The sequence below is a fragment of the Rana temporaria genome, chromosome 1 (genome assembly GCF_905171775.1).
Source record: "Rana temporaria chromosome 1, aRanTem1.1, whole genome shotgun sequence".
NCBI classification, from domain to species: domain Eukaryota; kingdom Metazoa; phylum Chordata; class Amphibia; order Anura; family Ranidae; genus Rana; species Rana temporaria.
In genome coordinates, this window is record NC_053489.1 from 47,853,415 (window position 1) to 47,868,997 (window position 15,583).

Sequence of the window (15,583 nt, forward strand, 5' to 3'; positions counted from 1 at the left end):
GAATTCACGAACGTACGCCCGGCCGACGCAGTAAAGTTATGCCGTTTACGTTAGGCTTTTCCCGGCGTATAGTTACCCCTGCTATATAGTGGCGTAAGTGCGGCGTACCAATGTTAAGTATGGCTGTCGACGAAATTTGAAAATTTGACGTCGTTTGCGTAACTCGTCCGTGAATGGGGCTGGACGTAATTTACGTTCACGTCAAAACCAATACGTCCTTGCGGCGTATTAGGAGCAATGCACACTGGGAGATTTCCACGGACGGCGCATGCGCCGTTTGTGAAAAACGTCAATCACGTCGTGTTACAGAACATTTACATAAAACACGCCCCCCTGTTCCAAATTTGAATTAGGCGGGCTTACGCCGGACGATTTACGCTACGCCGCCGCAACTTACGGAGCAAGTGCTTTGAGAATACAGCACTTGCCCGTCTAAGTTGCGGAGGCGTAACATAATTCGGATACGTTACGCCGCCGTAAAGATACCCCGCTGGACGAGAATCTGGCCCTAGATGTGTAAAGCTGGTAGAGACATCCCCAAAAAGACTTGCAGCTGTAATTGCAGTGAAAGGGGGTTCTACAAAGTATTGATCAGGGGGGCTGAATACAAATGCCCCCCACACTTTTCACATATTTATTTGTAAAAAAAAATTAAAATCATTTATCATTTTCCTCCCACTTTACAATTATGTGCCACTTTGTGTTGATCTATCACATAAAATCCCAAATAAATTACATTTACATTTTAGGTTGTAACATGACAAAATGGTATGAATACTTTTCAAGGCACTGTATCTAAAAGTGCAAAGTGTTTTCAAGCACACTGGGGGATTCACAGCAAGCAATGGTACCTAAAGGCTATATGCATACCTGTTCGTTTTCTTGCTCCCATTTTGTATTGTACAGTAGTATGACTTGTACAGGACTGGATTCCTGATAGTGAAAACAGTAGACCATGCCTGCAGATGTGTCTTGGCACAGCCACTTCTAGTTTCCTTTAGGGGCACATATTGAGAGGCTTTAGGTGAACAAAGTCAAATTGTGAAAGCAGTGTTCAGCTACTTTGACAAATGTTGAAGGTTTCCAATGTGTACGGGAGGTGTCACCTTTTCTCTGTCAGTATCGCAAAGTGTATGCTTGCATTGAATGTGGAAACATATAATTGTGTGTAAGTGGGGCTTTTTTTCAGCTGGAACTTGGTGGAACTCAGTTTCACCATCTCTGGCTCAGACCCTCTGCTCCCTGCTCACCACTATCACTTGTAAACACACAAGTCCGGCTTTTGTGTTTACAAGTGACAGCTTGTCTCCCAATGGCTCCCACAGATCTGATCTCCTGAGTGACACCCACTGAATGCAGGATGGGGACAAGGGAGATTCAGGTGCCCGGGGTGCTTTGCAGATGCCAACACCCCCACTGCATATTCTCCCTACAAGTGAGAGGTGGAGCCAACTACAGTGTGTGGGGAGGTATTAAAGCCGACTGGGTGCTTCAGCCTAATACAGAAACAAAAGTAAGACACGTGGAAGATGGTGGAGCTTTTAAGGAGGTGGGGAGAAGATGGGGGGCAGTGGGGAGTGGGGAGGGGTATTGCATGTATAGGTCAGAGCTGAAAAGGGGTGCAAGTTAGATGTGGATGGGGGATGCAGAGGTAAGAAAAAGTGGAAGAAGACTGAACTCTGCACTCTGTATGCAGCACACCCCCGAACAATGCACTCTGTTTGTAATGCACTCTTTTAAGACCTCCCACTGTTAGTGATATTTGGCCACACCCACTATTTGATGCGGTTTGGTGGGTGTGGGGGACGGATCTTTTGAGGGGGTGGTGTTAGAGCTCCTGGACCTATTTTCGGAGAAGAAAAGCCGGGTGTAAGTCAAGAAAGAACTACCACAAGTCTATAGCAGACCACGCTCACTGATTTGCTGCCGAGGGGAATACCCAATGCACCTTGACTTTGCTTCTGCTACCCTTGGCCTGGTGTGGTAATGACACCCCCAGGCGAACAATAGTGGACACTCCCAGCACAGTCACGGCTTAAACAGAGGCTAAATTGCCTTTAATCATTCTTGTCTGAGCCAAATAACAGCTCAGAACCCACTAAATTTGAAGCAGTGCCTGATCAACAGGAGCAGGGCGCTACATACTCCCCCCACTACAAAAAGACACTGTCCCCAGTGTCGGGAATGAGGGCACTCAAGCCTGGGTGCCCGCACCTGAACCTTAACTGGGATGGGAAAGGTTAAGGTAAATTGGCCAGGATGCGTCCTCTAATTAAATCCTCAATTGTTTGGCTCCTTCCTGCAGAGAAGACAGCACAGGACCATACCTGGACCAGTAGGCCACAAAACTTCTGGGCTTACTCGCAGTAACGAAGCCTCGGGCCAGCAGGCCCGAGACCAAAAGGTTGCTAATACATCCCTGAGGCCAGGAGGGCCATCATATCGGGATCGGAAGAACCCCCCAGAACGGCGTCTGCCCCTTAAATACCCCTCCCCAGAATGCTCAGCAGCGGGGACCACGCCACTGAGCTGCCTCTGGGCAAGAAGCACCCAACACACCCAGCCTATTGCAGTTCCAACCCTGACACCTGGTGACAGCGACACCCACAGTCAGGCGGAAGATGCGCAAAAAAGCCGAGCTGGAAATGAGACCAGTAATTTGGCATGAAATTCCGAGCTAAACTACAGCTCAGATAACTAAATTTACAAATAGCGTCTACTTAACAGGAGCAGGGCGCTACACTAGGTTGCCCCATGGACGATTCAGCTCTGCCCCTTTTACTTCTTGGAAGCTGTTTCAGAGGTGAGCATATTATAAGCGATAATATTGTAACTTTAGTGTCCAGTAGTAGTCGTACTAGAAAAAGATTTTATTTGGTGGGCCTTGGAAGGTTTGCCAGGGGTTTTAATTCACCTGGGCAAAACAAAATGTATGCAATATGGATGTGGCCAAAATATGGTCCTTTTTAAAGTGATTCTAAAGTCTCATGTTGTATTTTTTTACCCTAATCCATTCCCTACATTAACCACTTAACGCCCGCCGCACGCCTATTTACGTCCACAGAATGGCATGTATAGGCAGATAGGCGTATATATACGTCCCTTCCTTCTAGCGGGTGGGGGGTCCGATCGGGTCCTCCTCCGCTGCGTGCGGCTTACTTCGGGGAGCGATCTGGGACGACGGCGCGGCTATTCGTTTATAGCCGCTCCGTCGCGATCGCTCCACGGAGCTGAAGAACGGGGAGAGCCGTATGTAAACACGGCTTCCCCGTGCTTCACTGTGGCGGCGTATCGATCGAGTGATCCCTTTTATAGGGAGACTCGATCGATGACGTCAGTCCTACAGCCACACCCCCCTACAGTTGTAAACACACACTAGGTGAACCCTAACTCCTACAGCGCCCCCTGTGGTTAACTCCCAAACTGCAACTGTCATTTTCACAATAAACAATGCAATTTAAATGCATTTTTTGCTGTGAAAATGACAATGGTCCCAAAAATGTGTCAAAATTGTCCGAAGTGTCCACCATAATGTCGCAGTCACAAAAAAAATCGCTGATCGCCGCCAATAGTAGTAAAAAAATTTTTTTTATAAAAATGCAATAAAACTATCCCCTATTTTGTAAACGCTATAAATTTTGCGCAAACCAATCGATAAACACTTATTGCGATTTTTTTTACCAAAAATATGTAGAAGAATACGTATCGGCCTAAACTGAGGAAATTTTTTTTTTTTATATATGTTTTTGGGGGATATTTATTATAGCAAAAAGTAAAAAATATTGCATTTTTTCAAAATTGTCGCTCTATTTTTGTTTATAGAGCAAAAAATAAAAACTGCAGAGGTGATCAAATACCACCAAAAGAAAGCTCTATTTGTGGGTAAAAAAGGAAGCCAATTTTGTTTGGGAGCCACGTCGCACGACCGCGCAATTGTCTGTTAAAGCGACGCAGTGCCGAATCGCAAAACCTGGCCTGGGCATTTAGCTGCCTAAAGGTCCGAGGCTTAAGTGGTTAAGGTAAAAAATGCCCCACTACCTATCCTACCCGTCCCATCCCTAAACACTTACCTGACTCCTGTCACTGATCCAGCACAATCTTGACTCCAGATCTGATCCCCTCACATCCTGGTCTCACAGGAGACACTGAGGCCCTGTACACACAAGCGGATATCCGATGAAAACGGTCCGCCGGACCGTTTCCAGCGGACATTTCTGCTCCGGATTTTGATCTGATGGGCTGTACACACCATCAGATCAGAATCCTCGCGGAAAACATACGCGGTGATGTGGCCGCGCCGTCGCCGCGACAATGACGCGGCGACGTGCGCGACCCTGGAAGGTAAATACTTCCATGCATGCGTCGAATCACTTCGACGCATGCAAGGGATGGGGATCGGTCGGACTTATCCGGTGAGTCTGTACAGACGACCGGATAAGTCCGACGGACAGGTTTCCAGCAGATAAATTTCTTAGCATGCTAAGACATTTTTATCCGCTTGAAAAACGGTCGGCTGGACAAATGTCCGCCGAAAAAAATGTCCGCTAGGCCGTACACACGACCGGATTTGTCTGCTGGAACTGATCCGCGGATAAATCCCAACGGACAGATCCGGTCGTGTGTACGGGGCCTGAGGGTAGTGGAGCCATAGGCTCCTTCTGCTGTCAATCAGACTCCTGTGAGGGAGTATCGGGGTGTGCCTTATTGGACCTGAATGTGTATATGGATGCACATAGCCCGACGCAGGAGCACACATGTACCCGGTGTAAGGATTGTTTTTATTTACTGCCGTGGAATGTTATTTATTGTGTATGGATCGCAGCTGCAGAGGCTTGTCAGGTCTAACCACCAGGTCACTCTCAATTCAGTTTAGAAAGTTTGGGGTTAAATCATCATATCCTCTAACCGATACCAACTTAAACTAGCTTATTACCTCATAAGCTGAAAAGGAAAGAATAATGAGCATACTCTTTTATGTGAACTATTAAACGGATATTGAGATATTGATATTAGTGCAAAGACATCCTCGATAGATAGAAACTATATTGTTACTTCACATTAGAGTGGATCATAGATATAGGTATAGTCCATTTATATCATGAGACATATGTAATGTGAGACCACAGAAATCACCAATGTAACTAGTATCAATGTTGGTAGATAATCAGATTAAATATCAAGATACTTGAGGTTCTGCTGAGAGCAGTAGTCCATGGCATAAGCAACTAGTGATAATACTGACAGTTAAACAGATTGATTATCAAAGATACTTGCGGTTCTGCTGAGAGCAGTAGTCCATGGGGATTAAGATCCTGTTTGTATAGAGATTGTCAGCAGTGAAGATGTATTAGAAGGATCAGTGGATGTCAGATAGAAGTCCTCTGAGGTCTGTGCTGTCCAAGCGCTGCTGACTGTAGATGAGGACTGGTCTCTGGAGGCGACTGAGGTGGAGCGTGTAGGCAGGGTGTTCCAAGGTGACGGCAGGTATCCGACAAAATAACGGAACACCCTGCCGTCATCTCTGGGGGTTTAAATAGCCGCGAATTTGCGGGGAAAATTGGAAGAGACGCTGGTCGCACTTCCGCGTTCCAGCGTGGAACGCACATGTCCGCGCACCGGAAGTGACGCGGGTAACCTGCAAAACCAAGCGCAGCTGTCTGCACAGGACAGAACTGGGTCTGTATGAGAGAAGTAGCATCAAAGATGTTACATACTCCCCTCCTCAAGGGGGCACCACGGGTGTTCCCAGAAGGAGATGGTCGGTCTGGGTATCTTTGGTGAAAGAGTCTTACTAAGCGAGGGGCATGTATGTCTGAGGAATTTTCCCAAGAATCATCGTTTTGATCATAACCCTTCCATCGTACCAAATATTGAAGGGTAGAAGCACGTCTTCTAGAGTCTAGGATCTTTTCAACTTCGTATTCAGTCTGACCAAGTATTTCCACAGGTGGAGGTGGGCAAGGTTTCCTGTTAGGGAATGGGTTAGGAACATAAGGTTTAATTAAAGAGACATGAAAAGACGAATGAATTTTCCAATCTGTGGGTAGAAGCAATCTAACCGCATTAGGGTTAATCAAATGGGTGATCTGGAAAGGTCCCGTGAATTGCGTGCCTAACTTCTTTGAGGGTATTTTAAAATGAAGATTACGTGTGGATAGCCAAACCAAATCCCCAACCTTATATTCAGGAGGTGTTGACCTGTGGGCATCATAATTCTTCTTTTGTCTTTGTTGAGCGATCTCCAAGTTGGAACGTAGAGTAGTCAAAGTATTTTTAAGAGTAGAAAGGTAATCATCAACTGCTGGAACAGCGTTTGGGGGGTAGTTGGTTGGTAAACTGTTTGGGTGAAAACCATAATTGGCAAAAAAAGGTGTGAATCTGGATGAAGAACTGGTTGAGTTGTTATATGAGAATTCGGCTAATGGAAGTAATTGATACCAATCGTCTTGTAGGTGTGTACAGTAGCATCTTAGATACTGTTCAAGGATCTGATTGAGACGTTCTGTTTGACCGTTGGTTTGCGGATGGTAGGCGGTGGACATTCGATGGTCGATTTGTAGACTTTTGCAGAGGGTCTTCCAAAATCTAGAAATGAATTGGGATCCACGATCAGAGATTATTTGAGAGGGAAGTCCATGAATTTTAAGGATATTGGAAATGAAAGCATTTGCTGTCTCAAGGGAAGTTGGTAATTTCCTCAGGGGTATGAAATGTGCCATCTTCGTGAGTAGATCTACTGTGACCATGATGGTATTGGCACTGTTTGATCTAGGTAAATCAACTATAAAGTCAATCGACAAAACATCCCATGGTCTTTTAGGTATTGGAATAGATGTAAGTAGACCAAATGGAGGTTTCTTGGAATGCTTGTTTCGAGCACAAATCTCACATGACGTCACATAGTCGTAAATCATTTTAGAAAGGTTGGGCCACCAATAGTCTCTCTTAACAAGATGAGTAGTCTTGTTGATCCCAGGGTGACCTGCTAAAGGTGAATCATGAAGATGTTTAAGTAATAGTAGTTGTAAATTAGGAGGAACATAGATTTTGTTGTTGTAAGTGTAGACACCATCTGAAGATTTGGTAAGATCCTTTGGTAGAGAGGTGGTATCTGCAGCGAGTGATTGTGAGATTAATTGTCTGAAAGAGGTGTAAACTCCAATGAATCTATTAGATGGAATAACAGAGAGTGGAGGAATCTCAGTGTTTTGATCCTCATGTAATCGTGAAAGAGAGTCAGCCTTCACGTTTTGTGAACCAGGTCTGTAGGAAATGTAAAAATCAAACCTGTCAAAAAAAAGACTCCATCTGACTTGGCGGGCTGAGAGTGTCTTACATGTTTTTAGATGTTGTAAATTACGGTGATCCGTGAGAATGGTTATTGGGTGTGTAGAACCTTCTAATAAATGTCTCCAGTTTTGTAAGGCGTCTTTGATTGCAAGAAGTTCCTTTTCTCCAATAGGATAATTTTTTTCCGCAGGTGATAGGGTCCTGGAGTAAAATGCGACAGGATGAAGTGGTTCGGAGAGGGTTGGACGTTGTGAAAGAATTGCACCTAAAGCATAATGGGAGGCATCCACTTCCACGGTGAAATGATACTGTGGGTTAGGTAATTCTAGAATTGGGGCTGTAGTATAGGAGAGTTTAAGAGAGTCAAAGGATTCCTGGGCTTCCTTAGTCCAGGAAAAGGGTGTCTTGGTGCTGGTGAGGGCACTTAAAGGTTTGACAATAGCTGAGAAGTTTTTTATGAATTTACGATAGTAGTTGGAAAAACCAAGGAAGCGTTGAAGAGCTTTCCTTGATTGAGGAATTGGCCAAGAGATGATACAATCCACCTTTGAGCGGTCCATCTGGATACCGTCAGGTGTAATTTGGTACCCAAGGAATGAAATGCTAGACTGGCCGAAAACGCATTTCTCCAGCTTGGCATATAGAGAATGCGTTCTAAGCCTAGCTAAAACCCATCGAACATGTTTGATATGTTCTTCAATTGAATCGGAATAAATCAATATATCGTCCAGGTATATTACCACACAGATGTCAAGCAAATCTCTAAAGATGTCATTTATGAACCATTGGAATGTCGCGGGTGCATTACACAACCCAAATGGCATAACAGTGTATTCATAGAGTCCATAGCGGGTTTTGAAAGCGGTCTTCCATTCGTCTCCTGGACGAATCCTGATTAAGTTGTAGGCTCCTCTAAGATCTAGTTTTGTGAAAATTTTTGAAGTTTGGAGACGTTCGATAAGTTCCGGAATGAGAGGGAGTGGGTATCGATTCTTTATGGTAATAGTGTTTAAGGCTCTGTAGTCAATGATAGGGCGTAAAGATCCATCCTTGTTTTTGACGAAGAACATGGCAGCACTTGCTGGTGAAGTGGAAGGTCTAATAAAGCCCTTCTTTAGATTTTCGTCTAGGTAGACCTTAAGATGTTCAAGTTCTGGTTGTGAGAGCGGATAGATACGAGCAGTAGGAATTGGACAGTCTGGATTTAAATCTATAGGGCAGTCGTATATACGATGAGGGGGAAGAATGTCTGCATTAATTTTACTGAATACATCTAAAAAATCCTGTATGTAAGCAGGTAAGTCTTTACAGCTTACATCTGTGGAGAGAATGGTATGTTTTGGGTAACAATTATTTTGACAGAAGGTGGAGTTTAAATTGAGAGAGTGCTTAGACCAAAGGAAAGTTGGTTGGTGACATAATAACCAGGGTAGACCAAGAACAATTGGGAATATTGGAGATGGGATAACATCAAAAACTAGAGTCTCTGTATGGTTATTCCCAGAAGTGACCAGTAGAGGTGTAGTCTGAGAGGAAATTGGGCCAGAAGAAGAGGTAGAACCATCAATAAAAGTGACAGAGAGTGGATTTTGTTTAAGCACACAGGGAATTTTATTTTCATTCACAATATTTAAATCAATAAAGTTGCCACAGGCACCGGTGTCGATCATTGCGTTGATAGTGATTCTATCTTGGTCCCACTGTAAGGTAAGGGAGACATAAATGAAACGATTAGTGGTACTTCTAGGTGGAATGGTCTTACATATATTAGATATGTTACCTTCAATGTTCCTCCTTAGGAGTGGGCAGGTGGAGACTAAGTGATCTGGAGCTGCGCAATATAGACAGAGATTATGAGCTCTACGGCGTTGTTTCTCAGCTTCTGACAGAGGGCCCTTGACAGCTCCCAGTTCCATGGGAACCTCCTTTGGTGGTGATTTAAACCTTCTGAATTGGGGAGGTAAGTAGGTGTTGCCTCTTTCAGTCTTCCTCTCTCTGAGGCGTCGGTCTATGGTGAGTGAAAGATGCATCAGCTCTTCTAGAGTTGCAGGGAGTTCCACACGTGCTAACTCATCCTTCATGGATTCAGACAAACCAAGTCTGAATTGGTTTCGTAAAGATATATCAGTCCACTGAGTTTCTCTACACCAACATTTAAATTCGGATATGAACTCCTCCACTGGTCTCTTTCCTTGTTTAAGGCTCCTAATATTATTTTCCGCTGTTAGCTGCCTATTAGGATCTTCATATAGAAGTGACATCTCATCCAAAAAGGTCTCGAAAGCACCAAGTAATTCACCATGTTCAAGCAGATATGCGTCAGCCCAGAGCCTAGGTTCTCCCTTTAAATAGGAGATAAGGGTGAGAATGCGAACCCTGTCTGAATAATAGGTTCGTGGGCGCAAATCAAACATGAGACGACAGGAGCTAATAAACTGACGGAAAATTTTTCGGTCTCCTGAAAATGGTTCTGGGGTGCAGACCTTAGGTTCAGGCCTGTCCCTAGCTTGGACAAAATTTTGGTTGCGCAAAGTATCATTTTCTAGGCGAAGTTCGTTCATAGTGGCTGTAAGGTTATCAACTCTTTGTGAAAGTCCAACAAGGTGGTTTGCAAGCTCTGCTGGTTCCATTACAACAATTTTCTTTATTAAGAGGTTCCGTTATTATGTAAGGATTGTTTTTATTTACTGCCGTGGAATGTTATTTATTGTGTATGGATCGCAGCTGCAGAGGCTTGTCAGGTCTAACCACCAGGTCACTCTCAATTCAGTTTAGAAAGTTTGGGGTTAAATCATCATATCCTCTAACCGATACCAACTTAAACTAGCTTATTACCTCATAAGCTGAAAAGGAAAGAATAATGAGCATACTCTTTTATGTGAACTATTAAACGGATATTGAGATATTGATATTAGTGCAAAGACATCCTCGATAGATAGAAACTATATTGTTACTTCACATTAGAGTGGATCATAGATATAGGTATAGTCCATTTATATCATGAGACATATGTAATGTGAGACCACAGAAATCACCAATGTAACTAGTATCAATGTTGGTAGATAATCAGATTAAATATCAAGATACTTGAGGTTCTGCTGAGAGCAGTAGTCCATGGCATAAGCAACTAGTGATAATACTGACAGTTAAACAGATTGATTATCAAAGATACTTGCGGTTCTGCTGAGAGCAGTAGTCCATGGCATAAGCAACTAGTGATAATACTGACAGTTAAACAGATTGATTATCAAAGATACTTGCGGTTCTGCTGAGAGCAGTAGTCCATGGGGATTAAGATCCTGTTTGTATAGAGATTGTCAGCAGTGAAGATGTATTAGAAGGATCAGTGGATGTCAGATAGAAGTCCTCTGAGGTCTGTGCTGTCCAAGCGCTGCTGACTGTAGATGAGGACTGGTCTCTGGAGGCGACTGAGGTGGAGCGTGTAGGCAGGGTGTTCCAAGGTGACGGCAGGTATCCGACAAAATAACGGAACACCCTGCCGTCATCTCTGGGGGTTTAAATAGCCGCGAATTCGCGGGGAAAATTGGAAGAGACGCTGGTCGCACTTCCGCGTTCCAGCGTGGAACGCACATGTCCGCGCACCGGAAGTGACGCGGGTAACCTGCAAAACCAAGCGCAGCTGTCTGCACAGGACAGAACTGGGTCTGTATGAGAGAAGTAGCATCAAAGATGTTACACCCGGATGGCTAAGGGGACACCTGGAGAAGCTGACAGCGCTGGTGTGGGACTGCCAGAAGAGTAGGTAAGGCACATATTTAAGTATGACCTCTTTGTTGTTTTAAACACAAAAGACTATACGATTTATTATCACTCTTTTATGGCTAAAGGTCAGTACACCATACAGGTTATAGTGAGAAGAGGCTAAAGCCCTCACTCAAGTGTGTAACACAGTAAAGCCTCCTTATAACAGAAGGTATTTACACAGTAGCATCACCAGGGTTGGTGTCACCTGGTGCAATAAAACATGGTGTCAAAAAACGTGTTTTCTGTTTTCTGAAAGTGCACCAAAAATGCAGCATGTGGGACCTTTGTTGCACTTTCAGAAAATGCAGAAAAAAACACGCAACCTAATAGAAATCTATAGGACTGCAGCTATAACTGCGGGTAAAGTGTAGGAAAACCTCCTTTACATTACACAGCCCCGATCCTCTGGACTCCTTTACATTACACAGCCCCCGCACCTCTGGACCCCTTTATTTTACACAGCCCCCGCACCTCTAGACCCCTTTACGTTATACAGCCCCCGCACCTCTGGACCCCTTTACATTACACAGCCCCTGCACATCCAGACCCCTTTACATTACACAGCCCCCGCACCTCTAAGTCCCTTTACATTACACAGCCCCCACACCTCAGGACCCCTTTATATTACACAGCCCCCGCACCTCTAGACCCCATTACGTTACACAGCCCCCGCACCTCAGGACCCCTTTACATTACACAGCCCCGCACATCCAGACCCCTTTATATTACACAGCCCCTGCACCTCTAGACCCCTTTACATTACACAGCCCCCGAACCTCTGGACCCCTTTACATTACACATCTCCCACACCTCTGGACCCCTTTATATTACACAGCCCCCGTACCTCTAGACCCCTTTACATTACACAGCCCCCACACCTCTGGACCTCTTTACATTACACAGCCCCCACATCTCTGGACCCCTTTATATTACACAGCCCCCGTACCTCTAGAGCCCTTTACATTACACAGCCCCCGCACCTGGGGACCCCTTTACATTACACAGCCCCCGCACCTCTGGACCCCTATACATTACACAGCCCCTGCACCTCTAGACCCCTTTACATTACACAGCCCCCGAACCTCTGGACCCCTTTACATTACACATCTCCCACACCTCTGGACCCCTTTATATTACACAGCCCCCGTACCTCTAGACCCCTTTACATTACACAGCCCCCACACCTCTGGACCTCTTTACATTACACAGCCCCCACATCTCTGGACCCCTTTATATTACACAGCCCCCGTACCTCTAGAGCCCTTTACATTACACAGCCCCCGCACCTGGGGACCCCTTTACATTACACAGCCCCCGCACCTCTGGACCCCTATACATTACACAGCCCCCGCAGCTCTGGACCCCTTTACATTAAAGAGCCCCCACTCTCTGGACTCCTTTATATTATACAGCCCCCACACCTCTGGACTTCTTTACATTACACTGCCCCCGCACCTCTGGACCCCTTTATATTACACAGATCCTACCACCCCCGCAGGTCTGCCCCTTCCTACCTTATTCGGGCATGCAGAAAACACAGCAGAGTGGAGCAGGGAGCAGGAGGCAGAACAGGAGAGAGACACAGCAGTGCTGAATAGACAGTGGGACCTGCCAGAGTTTACTTTCCAAATTAACCAGCGGGTACATGGTTGCTAGGACCACCTAGCAACCAATCACCTGCTGGTTAACTTGGAAGTCAACTTTGGCAGGTCCCGCTGTCTATTTAGTGCTGCTTTGTCTCTCTCCTGTTCTGCTTCCTGCTCTGCTCTGCAGTGTGAGTGAGTGGCGGAAGGCAATACGGCATCCGGCCCTTGGTGTCACCCATCTGGCGGGCGTCATCCAGGTGCAGTCCGCACCCCCCACACCCCCATAGCGACGCCACTGTATTTACATGTCTCACTCCATTGCATACTGTATGTCAAAAATAAAAGGATTATTCCTCATTTCAGGAAAGTGGGAGGACCCATGCAAATTTTTGTTTTACACCTGGTTGGCCCGAAGCAGAGCCAGAAGTGTTGGTGTATGGTGCCTATATAGCTGAATATTAAAGATGCATTAGAGCAACTGCATATAGTTGTTTGGCCATGGCCATCATCAGTGAAGTATATGGAAACCATGGCTTCTATGGATTAGGGCTTGGGACCCAAACCCTTCAGTTCTAGAACTAAAGAATTGGCTTGGATAACAAATCCAGTCAAGTGTGACTAACTACTGATAGCTATGATAATGTCACCAGATAGCACACAATTATACCAAATGCCCTGGGCTCTAATTTACACTCTTTATCTCATCTCAATCCATACATTTAGTCCTTTCTACAGTCCGATCAATGAATTTGCTGCAGTGTTCTCATCACCTGGCCCACTTTTCAGTTTTCTTGATAAAATAGTCATAATCCGCAGCTTCATGTTGGGCCTATCCGTGAACCCTCTCTACATTAAAGGTGATGACAACGAGCGTTCTGGAGAATCTTAATGTGTGGGTATAAAAGTGTCATAATGATAAGGATTTTTCCTGATGCATGTCTACACGGAGTAATGACCTCATGCAAAATCAGCTTTCCTAACAGGCAGGCTCTTAACTTTTTACTGCATCCTGGACATCAATTTTCCAGACATTCATGATAATACACGTTCTGAACAAATTACACACACACATATATATATGTATATGTATATATATATATATATATATATATATATATATATATATATATATATATATATATATATATATATATACATATATATATTACGGTGAAATTATATATTCAAATTTTAAAGGAAAATATTTTTTCTGCTGTGAGTGGCCCTAATTTTCAACTGGGAATTTATCTTTTGCCGCTGGCTGTATTAATATCTAAACTCCACCGTTTGAATGCCCCTGAATACAGATCAATGCTGACTACTGTTCATCTGCAGGGAATGGGGAAAGGAAACCCTGTGTAAGCTCCAAGGCCCGGATTCACAAACAGCGGCGCATATTTATGCCGCCGTATCGTATCTTCTTTACGCTACGCCGACGCAGCGCATAGAGGCAAGCACTGGATTCCCAAAGCCAGTGCTGGGTTTCCTAGGCGTAAGCCGGCGTATGTGGAAGTGGGCGTGAGCCATGCAAATAAGGCGTGATCCCATGCAAATGATGGGCTGAGTCTCAGACAGATACGTAAAATGAACGGCGCATGCGCCGTCCCGTGGACGCATCCCAGTGCGCATGCTCAGAATCACGTCGGAACTACTCCCTAAGATACGCCGGATCACTGCCTACGGCGTGACTGCAACCTACGCCTAGTCATATTCACGTCCTCCGTAAACTACATAAAATACGTCAGCTTGTGTTCCCTGGTGCAGCCCTTTGCATGGATGCTGCTGAGTTACACCTCCTTTATGGGGCATAACTTTACGCCGGACGTATGACTTTACGCGCACTGCGTCGGGCGCACGTACGTTCGTGAATCGGTGTATCTCCCTCATTTGCATATGTGAAAATCAATGGGAGCGCCAAATGCGCCCAGCGTAAATATGCGCCCACTCTACTTAAGCCGGCGTAAACAAGTTACGTTGGTCGGATGAAGCCTGTTTTTAGGCGTATCTTAGTTTGTGGGCACGGCGCATAGATACGACGGCGCATATTTGCACTTACGCGGCGTATCTGGAGGTACGTCGGCGTAAGTGCTTTGTGAATCCGAGCCCAAGTCTTTCCAGTAAAAAATATGTCATGTTTGGTGAGATACTCCCACTAGGTACACATCTAAAGGGATGCAGGCCCAGCAGCTTTCCTCATTAGTGCCCTGCAGCTGTCACAGCTGATTGATAATTATGAAAGCACTCCCAGTAGACTCACTTTCCAACATGGGCACAGAGAAACACACAGGGATTTCTTCAGAATAACAGAAAGCAGCAGAAAGCTGGATAGGAGGAGTGGCTGCATATAGAAGAATCATTCTCTCTATTTTCCTCCTGCAGCCTCTAAATGCCTGTGGGAGGGAGAGGAGGAGAAGCAGGCTTTAAGAGGCTGCAGGAAGAAAATAGAGAGTTTGATTCTTCTATTATCCAGGCACATGGGGGCCAAACTCACTTTCTGTCTGGTCCGGGGTCTCCTCCACCTCCTCCCTCTTAACCACTTAACCCCCGGAGCATATTGCTGCCCAAAGACCAGAGCACTTTTTGCGATTTGGGACTGCGTCGCTTTAACTGACAATTGCGCGGTCGTGCGACGCGGCTCCCAAACAAAATTGGCGTCCTTTTTTTCCCACAAACAGAGCTTTCTTTTGGTGGTATTTGATCACCTCTGCGGTTTTTATTTTTTGCGCTATAAACAAAAATAGAGCGACAATTTTGAAAAAAAATAATATTTTTTACTTTTTGCTGTAATAAATATCCCCCAAAAATATACAAAAAAACATTTTTTTTCCTCAGTTTAGGCCGATACGTATTCTTCTACGTATTTTTCGTAAAAAAAATCGCAATAAGGGTTTATTGATTGGTTTGCGCAAAAGTTATAGCGTTTACAAAATAGGGGGTATTTT